Raw genomic sequence first — 12,530 nt, 5'->3', positions numbered from 1 at the left:
TCAATGCTATAAAGATTGGACACTCACATATCACTTTTTTTCTTTCTAAATAATCCTTTTCAATTGTGCATGCCAAAGTTACAGTGATGTTTCTTCAAACAACCAATGTAGCTATCATGTACATGCACCATTGTTAGTCTTGCATTCAAATTCATTAGTCTTGGATGATTTAAGGTTCTATTATGAAGTAATATATGTAATATTCATATATGAATTCAACGGGTTCAATTAAAAGCTAGTACAACATCCTGACCCTTTGATGGCTCTCCCACCTCCACCACCCCCTACCATGGCGTCTACTGATCTAGCCTACGATGGATTGTCTACTGCATTGGGATTTCTCCCCCGGCCTTGCGGTCGCGGCTCAGGTGCGTCGATGCTTTGGATCTTCTGTTCACTGCTCCCCATCTGGATCAACCAAGGAGTTCTTTCTGGTTGTTAGTTTTTCATCGGCCTCCTTCCCTCTCAATGAGGACTCGGTTGCTATTGCTCTCCAATGTTGCATTGGAGGTTTTCCTTCTGGATTGAGGGTTAAACACTTGGATGGAAGACGTTTTCGTTTCTCTGTGGCTTCTAATCGTGTTGGACACTTCATATATGGGCTTAAGGATCAAATCTGTCCAGACTTTGTCTGTCATTTTAACCTCTATCAAATAGGGGTTCATACTTCTTTGGGCAATCCGTTGGCTTGGCATCTGGATCAACCTAACCCTGAGATCATTTTCAAGGTCTCCTGTTGCTATAAGATCAAAATATCATTTTGGGTCTGCGGAGGCTGGTGTGGTTGAGGCATCATCTCTGGATGTTCGTTTGAAATCTGGATTCCCCGTGGAAACTAGTCAGATTTCAACCATTTGAGCTCGCCACCGGCGAATTCCTGGCAGCCTCCGGCTAGCCGACTGGATCTTCCTGGCATGGCTAATTCTATGGATTTTAGTGAGTCTTTAATGCCTAATTCCTTGGTTTTTGGAAACATTAATGTGGATATTCCTGGTCGGCTCACTGGTAGTAATGTTATCCACCCTCGGTGCTTTGAGGGGACAAATTTCAAATCTAAGACATGGAATCAAATTCCCAGATTTATTCTTCGACATATTCTGGACCATTATCGGGCGGGGATTTCGGAGGACAAAATTGTTGCAATATGGAAACTAGCTTCAGTCCCACCTATGGATTTTATTTATGACAAATTATCCATATGCCACATTTCTGATGACATTGATCATTCTGCTGTTAATTGCTCGGGTCCCTACTGTCAGTTCTGTTTTGAAAGACCTTGCATGTGCACCTCTACTGGCCCTGTTTCTAGCCCAAGCAATTTATCCAGCCAAGCTTGCTACATTTGTGACTCTACGGCCCACATATACTTTGACTGTCTGGCTAAATTATACTGTGGATCTTGTGGTCTTTTGGGCCATCATAAACATAAGTGTGGATTACCAGAGACTCGGTATCTATTTTGGCAACCAAAAGATTATGCATGCAAGAATTATTTACCATCAATCGCTTCTTTCCCTCCGGTCAAAGATACCATAGCTGCTGCTTATGGAAACCATCGTCAGAGGGATAATGATCACATCTTGTCTGGGATTCAGATGCAGAAGATAAATGATACTTCCCTTAAAGATGTATCAGCGATGCAGCGCTGCCCTGCCAATCGTTGCTCATCCTACAGTCTCCATGGACATTTGGTGGATGCCTGGCATAAGTTAGTACACAAGGATCGAGGAGTCTGGATACCCAAATCCCTACCCAAGGCGGACAATACGCATTCCTCCTTGCAGTCTGTGCGTTCCTCTGCTCCGACTCCTCCCACCCCAACAATGGCAAACTACCCCATCAACAACGTCCCCTACCTCCCGCCGCACATGACCATTGAGCTTGGTCCGGCTGATCGCAAGGTGTGTGAGGATATGGTGGTGAGCGCAATCCCTCCGCTATGTCACGATTTCCTGGCCATTGTAAAGGCGAATCGATTCATCCCCTTCCATCGGAAAGTTGATCTACGCGACATCATTGAAGGTTTGCTCCATGAATCACATTACTTCCCTTCTGAAGTGGCAGTTCATCACCTTGGTGTTGGTTTGTTTGGATTTGCAAACTCTATGGTCTGAGATGCTGTCATAGGAAACACCTTTGAGCTTGACGAGAACGAAGTAGAGGAGCACACCATTATCTCGTTCGTTCCTCATGATGTTGCTCTGAACATGCGTCTAACTACTTTTGGCCCTTAGGTGTGGCTTCTGTATGTTGGTTTTCCTTACGATTATCAAACTTGGCACTACATGCACAAATCTGTGGATTTTTTTGGTGCTATGGTTGACTGGAACAATCCTAGAGGAGATAGGAGGCTGGTTCTCATTAAGGCTAGAGTTATTCATATGTGTTTAGTGCCCAAGAGCTTGGTTGCCAGGCAGTTAGGAGGTGCTCATCTTTGTTGGACTATTGTTGTTACAATGCTGCATAGCAATGATTGGAATGCGCACCTCCATGAAGTGCCGCCAGCTGGAGAAGATCCTCCGCCTGCTAATGGCATTCCTCATCCCTTGCACGGTGATGGGTTGAATGCTGAATAGCTCTATCAATAGTAGCTTCATAATTGGATGGCACAGAATGTTGTGGCCAATGTAGATGCAAATGAGGAGAATGAAAATGTTGTGGTTGATCAAGGCAATGATGTTGAGATACACCCTGAATGGGGGTGTGGCCTCCTTCACCTCCCCAAGAACCCCCTGTCTTGTACAATTTTTAGCAATGGTTGACTAGTGAGGGACTGCAGGTAGATCATGGTATTGTGCCCCGACAGAACCTGCATGACTGCCCTGCTGCTGCCTGGAATGACTCTATTTCGATGCACACTAGCTCAGACTCCAGCGCAACGATCTCTGATTCTTATGTTCTGGTGCCTGTTACTCTCATCAATCAATTCTGGCCTCATGAAGCTAGTAGCTCTGCTATAGCCAACAATGCTAGCTGTGCCATGATCAATTCTGGGAACACATCACTAGTTAGATTGGACAACTCTGAACCTGCCTCTCTGCCAATTAATGTTATGGAGATCTCTCTAACTCCCTCTGCTGAGGGTTTGCATTTGGACATGTCTTCTCAAGGGACCTTCATACCTGCTATGCTCTTGAGGTATTGCATCCCTATGCTTAGGTTAAATTCATATATCACAACTGCTGTCAGACCCATTGTTGCTTATTATGGCCCATGGAGAGATCACTATGGTTTATAACAGGACTCGATAACTTTTAAGATCACTGTCTCTGAAAATAATGGCATGCTGTCTGTCATTCCTGCCTCTAAGACAATTGCACAATCTAGTTTTTCTACTGTTACCATTGAAGAATTCAAAGAGGCCTCCACTTGGGAGCTTGAGCTACCTTCTACTTAGTGGGACTGCACTGCTGTGAGGAGGAGTATGTTCCTGCCCAGGACTCTGAAGCTACTGATAAGTATATTTCACATATATAATTTTGGTACTCAAATATAGCATCTATCATGACATATTCGTCCATTCTTGCCATGATTTATTGAATATTGCTTGATAATCATCAAAAAGGATCATTTACTAGTCTTTGATCTATCTTGCAGAAATGTGCGCAAAGGCACTAATAATCGTCAAGATTCCGTCTATGTGGCTATCGAGAAGAGTGAAGAAGAGAAGAGAAGGAAGAAGAGACTTGTGTGAGATGAAGAGAAGTAACCAGGGGGCTAGATAAAGAAGTGGGAGTACCTTCTTGTGAAGAAAGAAGAGAAGGAAGAGGGTCAAACTAGAAAGTGCAGATGAGAGGAGGGGAACAAAATCCCTAGGCGCTGCAGGGATCCGATTAGGCCTTGCATCTCATCTCTCTCCCCCGATCCCTTTCTTCTCCACCTCCGGCCGCCGCCGCGGCCAGGCCGGCGTGGCGGCGCGCCATCCATCACCAGCACCACCGCACCCCAGCGCGCCACCAACACCTCCACCATCGCCCTACGCCTCCATCCACACCTGCGCCATCCATCCACCACCATTGCCCTGCGCCTCCGCAGCCCATCCATCCACCAGCACAGCCAGCATCCAGCGCCTCCATCACCTCCATCACCGCACCTCGCGCGCCAGATCAGACTGGTGTCTGATCCCCCACGCCCCCAACTGCTGCTTCTTCTCCCACGCCCCTCCTGCTGCTCTTCTCCTTCCCTCGCTGCTCCTCTTCTCTTCCCCATGCCCAAAACTGCTGCTGCTCCTTCTCTCCACATCCCTGCTGCTCTCCATGCCCCTGCTGCCTTCCTTCTTCTCCTCAACCTCCTACTACTGCCTCCTCTCCCCTACCACTGCTGCTCCCTCTTCTCCCTCAACATCTATAGTTGCTGCTCTCTCAACCCTCCTCGCTGCTTACCTGCTTCTTCTTTGAATCTCCCAAACGCCGCTGTTGCTACCTGCTCTCCCCAGCGCCTTCTTACTGCTCCTCACTCCCTGACGCTCTGCTTCTTTTGGGAGATTATTCAGATTTGGGTTATGTAATATTTTGCTCTGCTCATCATTTCTCTGTAACGTTTTGGGTTGTGTAATATTCAGATTTAACTAGTGCAAGCAACTTGTTATTTGTTCAGTTTGGTACTGGTAAAATATATTGCTAATTTGGGAGATTATTGATCTATTAGGAATGGCTTTGGTGTATTAATATTCTGCTAGCATATGAATGTATTCACCCCTGTGTTTGTTCTCCCTGTACTAGTTAATTTCTACTAGTAACTTTTAGTTGTTAATTACTGTTTTGTTGATTTGTGGGTACTAGTCTTGTGGTTTGTATAATCTCGTTCATTTATGTGTTGTCACTCGTGTACTGCTCTTATTTCGAATAAACTTGTTCAGTTTTGTGTAGTATATGTTTTAGCTCCAGTACTTGTGTTATAAAGAACTCTGATAGAAATGCATCTACCTTTTCTTGTATATGTCTGCTAGATATATTTGTGATCATCTCTTGTTACTTTCTTTCTGTCAATGCTGATGTCCTGTGTCCGTATTTAGTTTCTAAAATGATATGAAAATACCAAAAAAAGAGCGAGTTTCAATCTTAATCTCCTCGTGCCGTTTGTCATTTTATTTGTCATCATTCTAGATTTGTATTTTCTTCTTTCATCATCTAAATTCTGTCACCTAGCTTTAGCCGAGCATTGTTGTCGTCGCCTAGTCCCTGTGGAGAACACGACATCCGTAGTTTGGGGCCTAAAAACCCCGCTATACTTAATTGATCATTTTGGCGCCGTTGCCGGGGACTAGCGTCGAGCGATTGTGTTAGGCTATAGACTAGATTTACTTTAGTTCCTTGTTCAATTCGTCGTGTATTTCATCTTCGGTGTTTTTTCCTCTACTTTCCCCCATTGTTGCTTCAGCTTATTAGGATACTAACCTTCTGACTAGTGTTTATTGTTTATGAGTGTGTGTAGGGAATCATAAATCTTTGTTGGTTGTTCTATAGTTACACTTGGTTAAGATATGGCATTGCTTCGTGATCTTTGGATGCCAAGTAGTCAATGTTATATCACAGGACCGGTTTGGCCAACTATTGAGGCAGAGAATTTTGAGATGAAGCCTGGTCTTATTGCTTTTGTTCAACAACAACAGTTTGGAGGACTTCCCACTGAGGATCCCTATGAGCACTTATACCGATTCATGGAGTATTCAGGTACAGTCAAGTACCATGGAGTTCCTCAAGATGCTATCAAGTGCATGCTGTTCTCATTCTCTCTCCGGGATGATGCTCGTGCTTGGTATCGATCCTTGCCATCAAGATCATTCGGTTGGAATGAGATATCACCAGCTTTCTTGGATAAATATTTCCTACTACACAAGCAGTCCGCAATTCGAGATGAGATCTTCAATTTCGTTCAGCGTGAAGGCGAGAGCTTGAATGATGCTTGGGAGAGATACAAAGCCTTATTCAGGAGATGTCCTAATCATGGGCTCGAGAGATGGTTAGAGTTGCAGATATTCTATAGAGGATTGACTTCGAACACTCGAGCTTATGTCGATATGGCAGCAGGTGGAGCTATTACAAACAAGACACTTGATGAAGCTTTTCTGCTGATTGAGAGCATAGCTTTCCACCAACTTCAGTGGTACAATAAGAAGCCCACGTCTGATTCATTGGTTTGCTTGCAACAAATCACTACACCTCAGCCACTAATTCTTACACAGAAGCCTGAACCTCTATCTCAGTGTGACAAAATTGAGCTTGCATGGATTATCTTTAACGATGATGACACCATTCTAGTTGACACACATGCCACAGATCATATGGATACCAGTGTTGGAGATTCGGTTTTGCATTGTGATGATTCTTCCATGGATGAGCCAGAGCTGCAGTTAGTTGTTTTTGATATTGTGGAGTTACCTTTAGTTCATATTGATCAAGTGTTGCTAGACCCAGATATGGAGAAGTTCACCTTCGATGATGTTAGCCGCATTGCTTCCTCAACACTGGAGCCTGAGATGGAGAGCTTCATGGTTGAGTATGGTGAGGTGGATTCAGATGTCAAGGAGCCAAGCTCTACTATTTCACTTGTTGACACGAGTCCGGTTGAAATTTCTACTACCACACCTCACTTGGTATCTTCAATTGAGGTAGTCCTGAAGCTTCTTCCTAACTATCTTAGGTATGATCTCAGCTTTCTGGACAAGACATGTCATATCGCTGATATTGCCTATGCACCATGTGACTTGTTGTTGATACATGTTCCTGATTTGCTCAATAGATATACGTATATGATAGGGTACTCTATCGATGACTTAGAGGGCATTCTCTCTGTCACTTGTATTGGCTTGGTTGGTGAGTGTTCTTTCAGGTTGATGCTTGTGTACCATTTACTGCGAGTTGACTGAGTTCGAGATGACATTCCCTGGGATCCTGGTGGAGCCATGGCATGGGGATGAGGAGAAGCAAGGAGCACACATGAAGAGAGAAGCTGGAGAAGGCATGAGGATAGGGAAGCAAAAGGAGAGGAGTCGCAATACACGAGGTTGTGAGAGTGATCGAGCGAGACCTACATCATATAAAGCCGGTGAGCTGTTTTATGACCCACTCTGAATATCATAAATACATGCTGAATTCAATTGCTAGTTGGGTTGCTTGAGCCAGTTATTACTTGTTGTGAAGCTGAATTTCACCTTTGGCATTGTGCTTGACGTGAATTTGTGAACTTGATTTTTGAATACCTTGTAAACTAGTGATCTACACCATGCATGCTTCGCTGAAATTAGTGAGAACTACTAGTTTTGAGTGCTCAAATCCCTAGTACACTAGAAAACTCCGTCATTTTCTGCATTTATAATGATACACCTAGATCACCATGTTTAGATGCTGAATTTGTGCCAAGTGTGTTCCCATTCAGAGCAATCACCTAACCACTATGGATTAGCATGCTATGTTCCCTGGATCGGTAGCATGTGAACCAGACATGGAGAAGTGAGGATTCCTGTTTTTTATGCTTATGCATTGTTCATTTAAAAAAAGGTATATCTTATAATGAATAAGTCTGGTCTACCTACAGTAGCATGTCATGTTCTCAGGATCGGTGGCATGTGAAATCTGGTAGCTTGGACAGTAATAAATAAATAATAAAAATGTAATTCTCGAACCAGGTGTATACCATGTTCTCGGGATCGGTGGTATGTTCCTTTGGGGAGACAAACAAACTAAAAAAACTAATAATTGGTCGAGCCAGGTGTATACCATGTTCTCGGGATCGGTGGTATGTTCCTTTGGTGAGACTGCTAAAATATTATCATTACTTCCTTTAAATTTAATAAGTGGTTCAACCACATAGTCATATTTCTGCAAATAAGAGATTTAATTCTAGTTCTTTTTGTTCTCGGGATCATGCTCTCTTTAGGAACCATTTGACGCAGTCATCATTTAAACTTGTTGATCCTCTTTTATCACTGTAAAAGTTTAAAATGGTCATGCTTACTAGTATCCTACTACTTTGTAGCACTCCTAACCATTAATTTTCACTAGCTAAGTCTGAAGCATGCCTTGTTTGGAGATCTATTTTACCAGGACATTCCTTACTCAGTTTACTGTTCATTATCTTGCCTTTGTCATATTCCTTTGCTTGAGGACAAGCAGAGATTTAAGTGTGGGGGAACTTGATAAGTATATTTCACATATATAATTTTGGTACTCAAATATAGCATCTATCATGACATATTCGTCCATTCTTGCCATGATTGATTGAATATTGCTTGATAATCATCAAAAAGGATCATTTACTAGTCTTTGGTCTATCTTGCAGAAATGTGCGCAAAGGCACTAATAATCATCAAGATTCCGTCTATGTGGCTATCGAGAAGAGTGAAGAAGAGAAGAGAAGGAAGAAGAGACTTGTGTGAGATGAAGAGAAGTAACCAGGGGGCTAGATAAAGAAGTGGGAGGACCTTCTTGTGAAGAAAGAAGAGAAGGAAGAGGGTCAAATTAGAAAGTGCAGATGAGAGGAGGGGAACAAAATCCCTAGGCGCTGGAGGGATCCGATCAGGCCTTGCATCTCATCTCTCTCCCCCGATCCCTTTCTTCTCCACCTCCGGCCGCCGCCACGGCCAGGCCGGTGTGGCGGCGCGCCATCCATCACCAGCACCACCGCACCCCAGCGCGCCACCAACACCTCCACCATCGCTCTGCGCCTCCATCCACACCTGCGCCATCCATCCACCACCATTGCCCTGCGCCTCCGCAGCCCATCCATCCACCAGCACAGCCAGCATCCAGCGCCTCCATCACCTCCATCGCCGCACCTCGCACGCCAGATCAGACTGGTGTCTGATCCCTCGCGCCCCCAACTGCTGCTTCTTCTCCCACGGCCCTCCTGCTGCTCTTCTCCTTCCCTCGCTGCTCCTCTTCTCTTCCCCATGCCCAAAACTGATGCTGCTCCTTCTCTCCACATCCCTGCTGCTCTCCACTCCCCTGCTGCCTTCCTTCTTCTCCTCAACCTCCTACTACTGCCTCCTCTCCCCTACCACTACTGCTCCCTCTTCTCCCTCAACGTCCATAACTGCTGCTCTCTCAACCCTCCTCGCTGCTTACCTGCTTCTTCTCTGAATCTCCCAAACGCCGCTGCTGCTACCTGCTCTCCCCAGCGCCTTCTTGCTGCTCCTCACTACCTGACGCTCTACTTCTTTTGGGAGGTTATTCAGATTTGGGTTATGTAATATTTTGCTACTGCTCATCATTTCTCTGTAACGTTTTGGGTTGTGTAATATTCAAATTTAACTAGTGCAAGCAACTTGTTATTTGTTCAGTTTGGTACTGGTAAAATATATTGTTAATTTGGGAGATTATTGATCTATTAGAAATGGCTTCGGTGTATTAATATCCTGCTAGCATATGAATGTATTCACCCCTGTGTGTTTGTTCTCCCTGTACTAGTTAATTTCTACTAGTAACTTTTAGTTGTTAATTACTGTTGTGTTGATCTGTGGGTACTAGTCTTGTGGTTTGTATAATCCCGTTCATTTATGTGTTGTCACTCGTGTACTGCTCTTATTTCGAATAAACTTGTTCAGTTTTGTGTAGTATATGTTTTAGCTCCAGTACTTGTGTTATAAAGAACTCTGATATAAATGCATCTTCCTTTTCTTATATATGTCTGCTAGATATATTTGTGATCATCTCTTGTTACTTTCTTTCTATCAATGCTGATGTCCTGTGTCCGTATTTAGTTTCTAAAATGATATGAAAATACCAAAAAAAGAGCGAGTTTCAATCTTAATCTCCTCGTGTCGTTTGTCATTTTATTTGTCATCATTCTAGATTTGTATTTTCTTCTTTCATCATCTAAATTCTGTCACCTAGCTTTAGCCGAGCATTGTTGTCGTCGCCTAGTCCCTGTGGAGAACACGACATCCGTAGTTTGGGGCCTAAAAACCCCGCTATACTTAATAGATCAGCTTCTCTGCCTGTCAATTCATTTCTTGAGGAGCTATAGTGTGATCAACTTCCAGCACCACCATCCTCTGACATATGTGGGACTTCATCAATTGTTACCCTCAAAGGAAAGGCTGCTGTGCTTGAATGCTCTGTAGCTCTGCGTAGGAGTGCTCGATCAAACAAGTATGATGGTTTCAAGGTCCATCAGGTGTCTGACAACAAGATGAAAGTCTCCAAGGTCAAGCCCAGGACTGTCCCAACAGCAATCAGAATCAGAGAGGCATTAGAAGAGAAAATTCCACCACCAACGCCGGTCCAGGTGATCCAGTAGATAGGAACTATGCTATGTGCTATTCCAGCCGATGAACTCTCTAAAGAATCGCTGCTAGCTCCTCAGGAGGAGGAACCTTCGACCTCAAACTAGGCCCTTGCTCAGGACCAATTTATTTTATGCTTTAAATGCCTCTTTTGGTGAATTGGAATGTTTTATGTCGGAATGTACGTGGTTTAAACTCTGGGGACAAACAATTAGCGCTGTCGTATGGTATTACCTCTAGTGGATGTGTGGTCGTATGCTTGCAGGAAAAAAAGAGAACTTCTTTTGATCAACCCTTTATTAAATCTTGTTGTCCTCATCGGTTTGATCAGTTTGCCTTTGTGCCTTCTCATGGAGCTTCTGGTGGCATTGCTAAAACTTGGAATAGTGATGTTTTCTCTGCTGATGTTTTATTCTCTAAAGACTATGCTCTGGTCACACATTTCTGATCCACTCAATCGGCCCAAACTTGGACTTTGGTTAATGTCTATGGGCCGTGCTAAGGAGAGCAGAGAGGGCATTTTATTCATTGGTTATGTGCCCTTGGTATTCCTCCAACAGAAGATTGGCTTTTCATGGGTGATTTCAATTTTATTCGTGCACTAGAGAATGGTAATAAACTAGGTGGAGGCATGAATGACATGAATACTTTTAATTATTTAATTCGCTCTCAAAGCTTAATTGAGTTAGCTATCGAAGGGCATTCCTTCACTTGGAGCAATATGCAATTAGACCCTCTCCTTGAACAACTAGACTGGTTCTTCACAAGCACAAACTGGACTCTTTCATATCCTAAAACCCTGGTCAAACCGCTAGGTAAACCTTTCCCAGACCATATTCCCTGTGTTGTTACAATTGAAACAAACATTCCAAAATCCAAATTATTTCGCTTTGAGTCCTTTTGGGTTCAACACCCGGGCTTCATGAACATTGTTGAGACATCTTGGGCCAAACCAGAAATTCCACAAACACTGCCACTATTCTATGCCGAAAACTCAAATCCCTAAGAAGTGATCTCAAACACCGGAGCAAGGGTATACCTAAGTTATCGGTGGCCATTGAGAATTCAAATAAAGCCCTTTGTGAGATTGATGAATTGGAAAATAAACGTGCTCTGTCTGTACCTGAAGCCAACTTCCGTCGAATACTCAAGGCTCACATTCTGAGGTTACTAAGATATCAGCAACTTTACTGGAAAAAGAGATGCACAATTATATGGGTCCAATTCGGAGATGAGCCATCAAAGTTTTTTCAAGCCATGGCTTCTGAGAGATACAGAAGGAATAATGTAACATCCCAATTTTCAATTTGGATGTTATACATAGATCATCATATGCATATCATATTTATTTTTGCAATTTGCTATGATCCTAGAAATCTTAAGCAACTCAAGAACCCAAGGAGAGAGTTAGAGGTTTCACAAAATTCATATTTGAATTTATTTCAAATTTGAAGAAAGGATCAATTAGATTTTATAATTTTCTCTCCAATTATTTCCAATATTAAAAATAAATGAGAGAAGATAATATCACTTCTTCAACCTAAGAGAAATATTGGAGAAAGAATTTTAAAATCAAATTATTATTTTGTTGGTATTTTACTTGCTATTTTATTTGCATCAGAAAAATATTGCATTTTTGAAAATTGTATCTAAGTCTAGAAAAATGTTCATCTTGTCCTAAATATTAGGTTTGAATGGTGAAAATTGTTTCTGGAATTTTTTGACTTTTTTAAAGGATTTTTCCTTCATGGCGAAATTGTTTTTTTAATTCTTCTCGGACCGAACTGGGCCAAAGGCCCAGCCGGCCCGCCGCGCCGCCACCGCCTCCCGCTTGGAGTCCGGCGCGGGCACGGCGCCGGAGTCCCGAAGGACTCCGTGACGCCGCCACCGCCTCAGGGTGCCCCCCTCTTCAAAAGGGCCGGCCCCGGCCCCCCCTGCCCCATCTCGCCCCGCCGCCGCCATAGCCCGCCTCCCGTGCCACATCACCGTCGCCCGCCCCGCATCGTCGCCGCCAGCTGCCGCCACCGCTGCTGCTCGCCACCCGCCACCGAGCCACGCCGCCAGGAGCCACCACCGCCTCGCCCTGTCTCGCCGCCGCCGCCGTAGACGGAACCGCCGCCGCCGACGCTATTTACCCCGCCGCCGGCCGATCCCGCGTTGACCGGTAAGAACCGTCCGGTTCTTCTCGGTTTATTTTTTTGGGTTTATTTTAGTTCGGTAGATTTAGATCGGTTTTCTTAGGTTTTCTTATTTAACGAACGTTCGTTCGTTCATTCGTTTTAACAGACAGTTTTCATCGGACCAG

The 12,530-nt window shown here is 43.9% G+C and overlaps 1 non-coding gene across 1 annotated transcript; it reads right to left on the bottom strand.

Moving 5' to 3' along the window:
- Nucleotides 1–5,841: 5,841 nt before the first annotated feature.
- Nucleotides 5,842–5,952, bottom strand: LOC123163331 (small nucleolar RNA R71). The gene has a single exon (XR_006481850.1). It is a non-coding gene; the product is annotated as a small nucleolar RNA R71 (small nucleolar RNA).
- Nucleotides 5,953–12,530: the final 6,578 nt, after the last annotated feature.

This window comes from Triticum aestivum, chromosome 7B (assembly GCF_018294505.1).
Source record: "Triticum aestivum cultivar Chinese Spring chromosome 7B, IWGSC CS RefSeq v2.1, whole genome shotgun sequence".
Lineage (NCBI taxonomy): Eukaryota > Viridiplantae > Streptophyta > Magnoliopsida > Poales > Poaceae > Triticum > Triticum aestivum.
The sequence above is the reverse complement of the archived record's forward strand: the minus strand, read 5'-3'. Positions and strand labels throughout refer to the sequence as shown.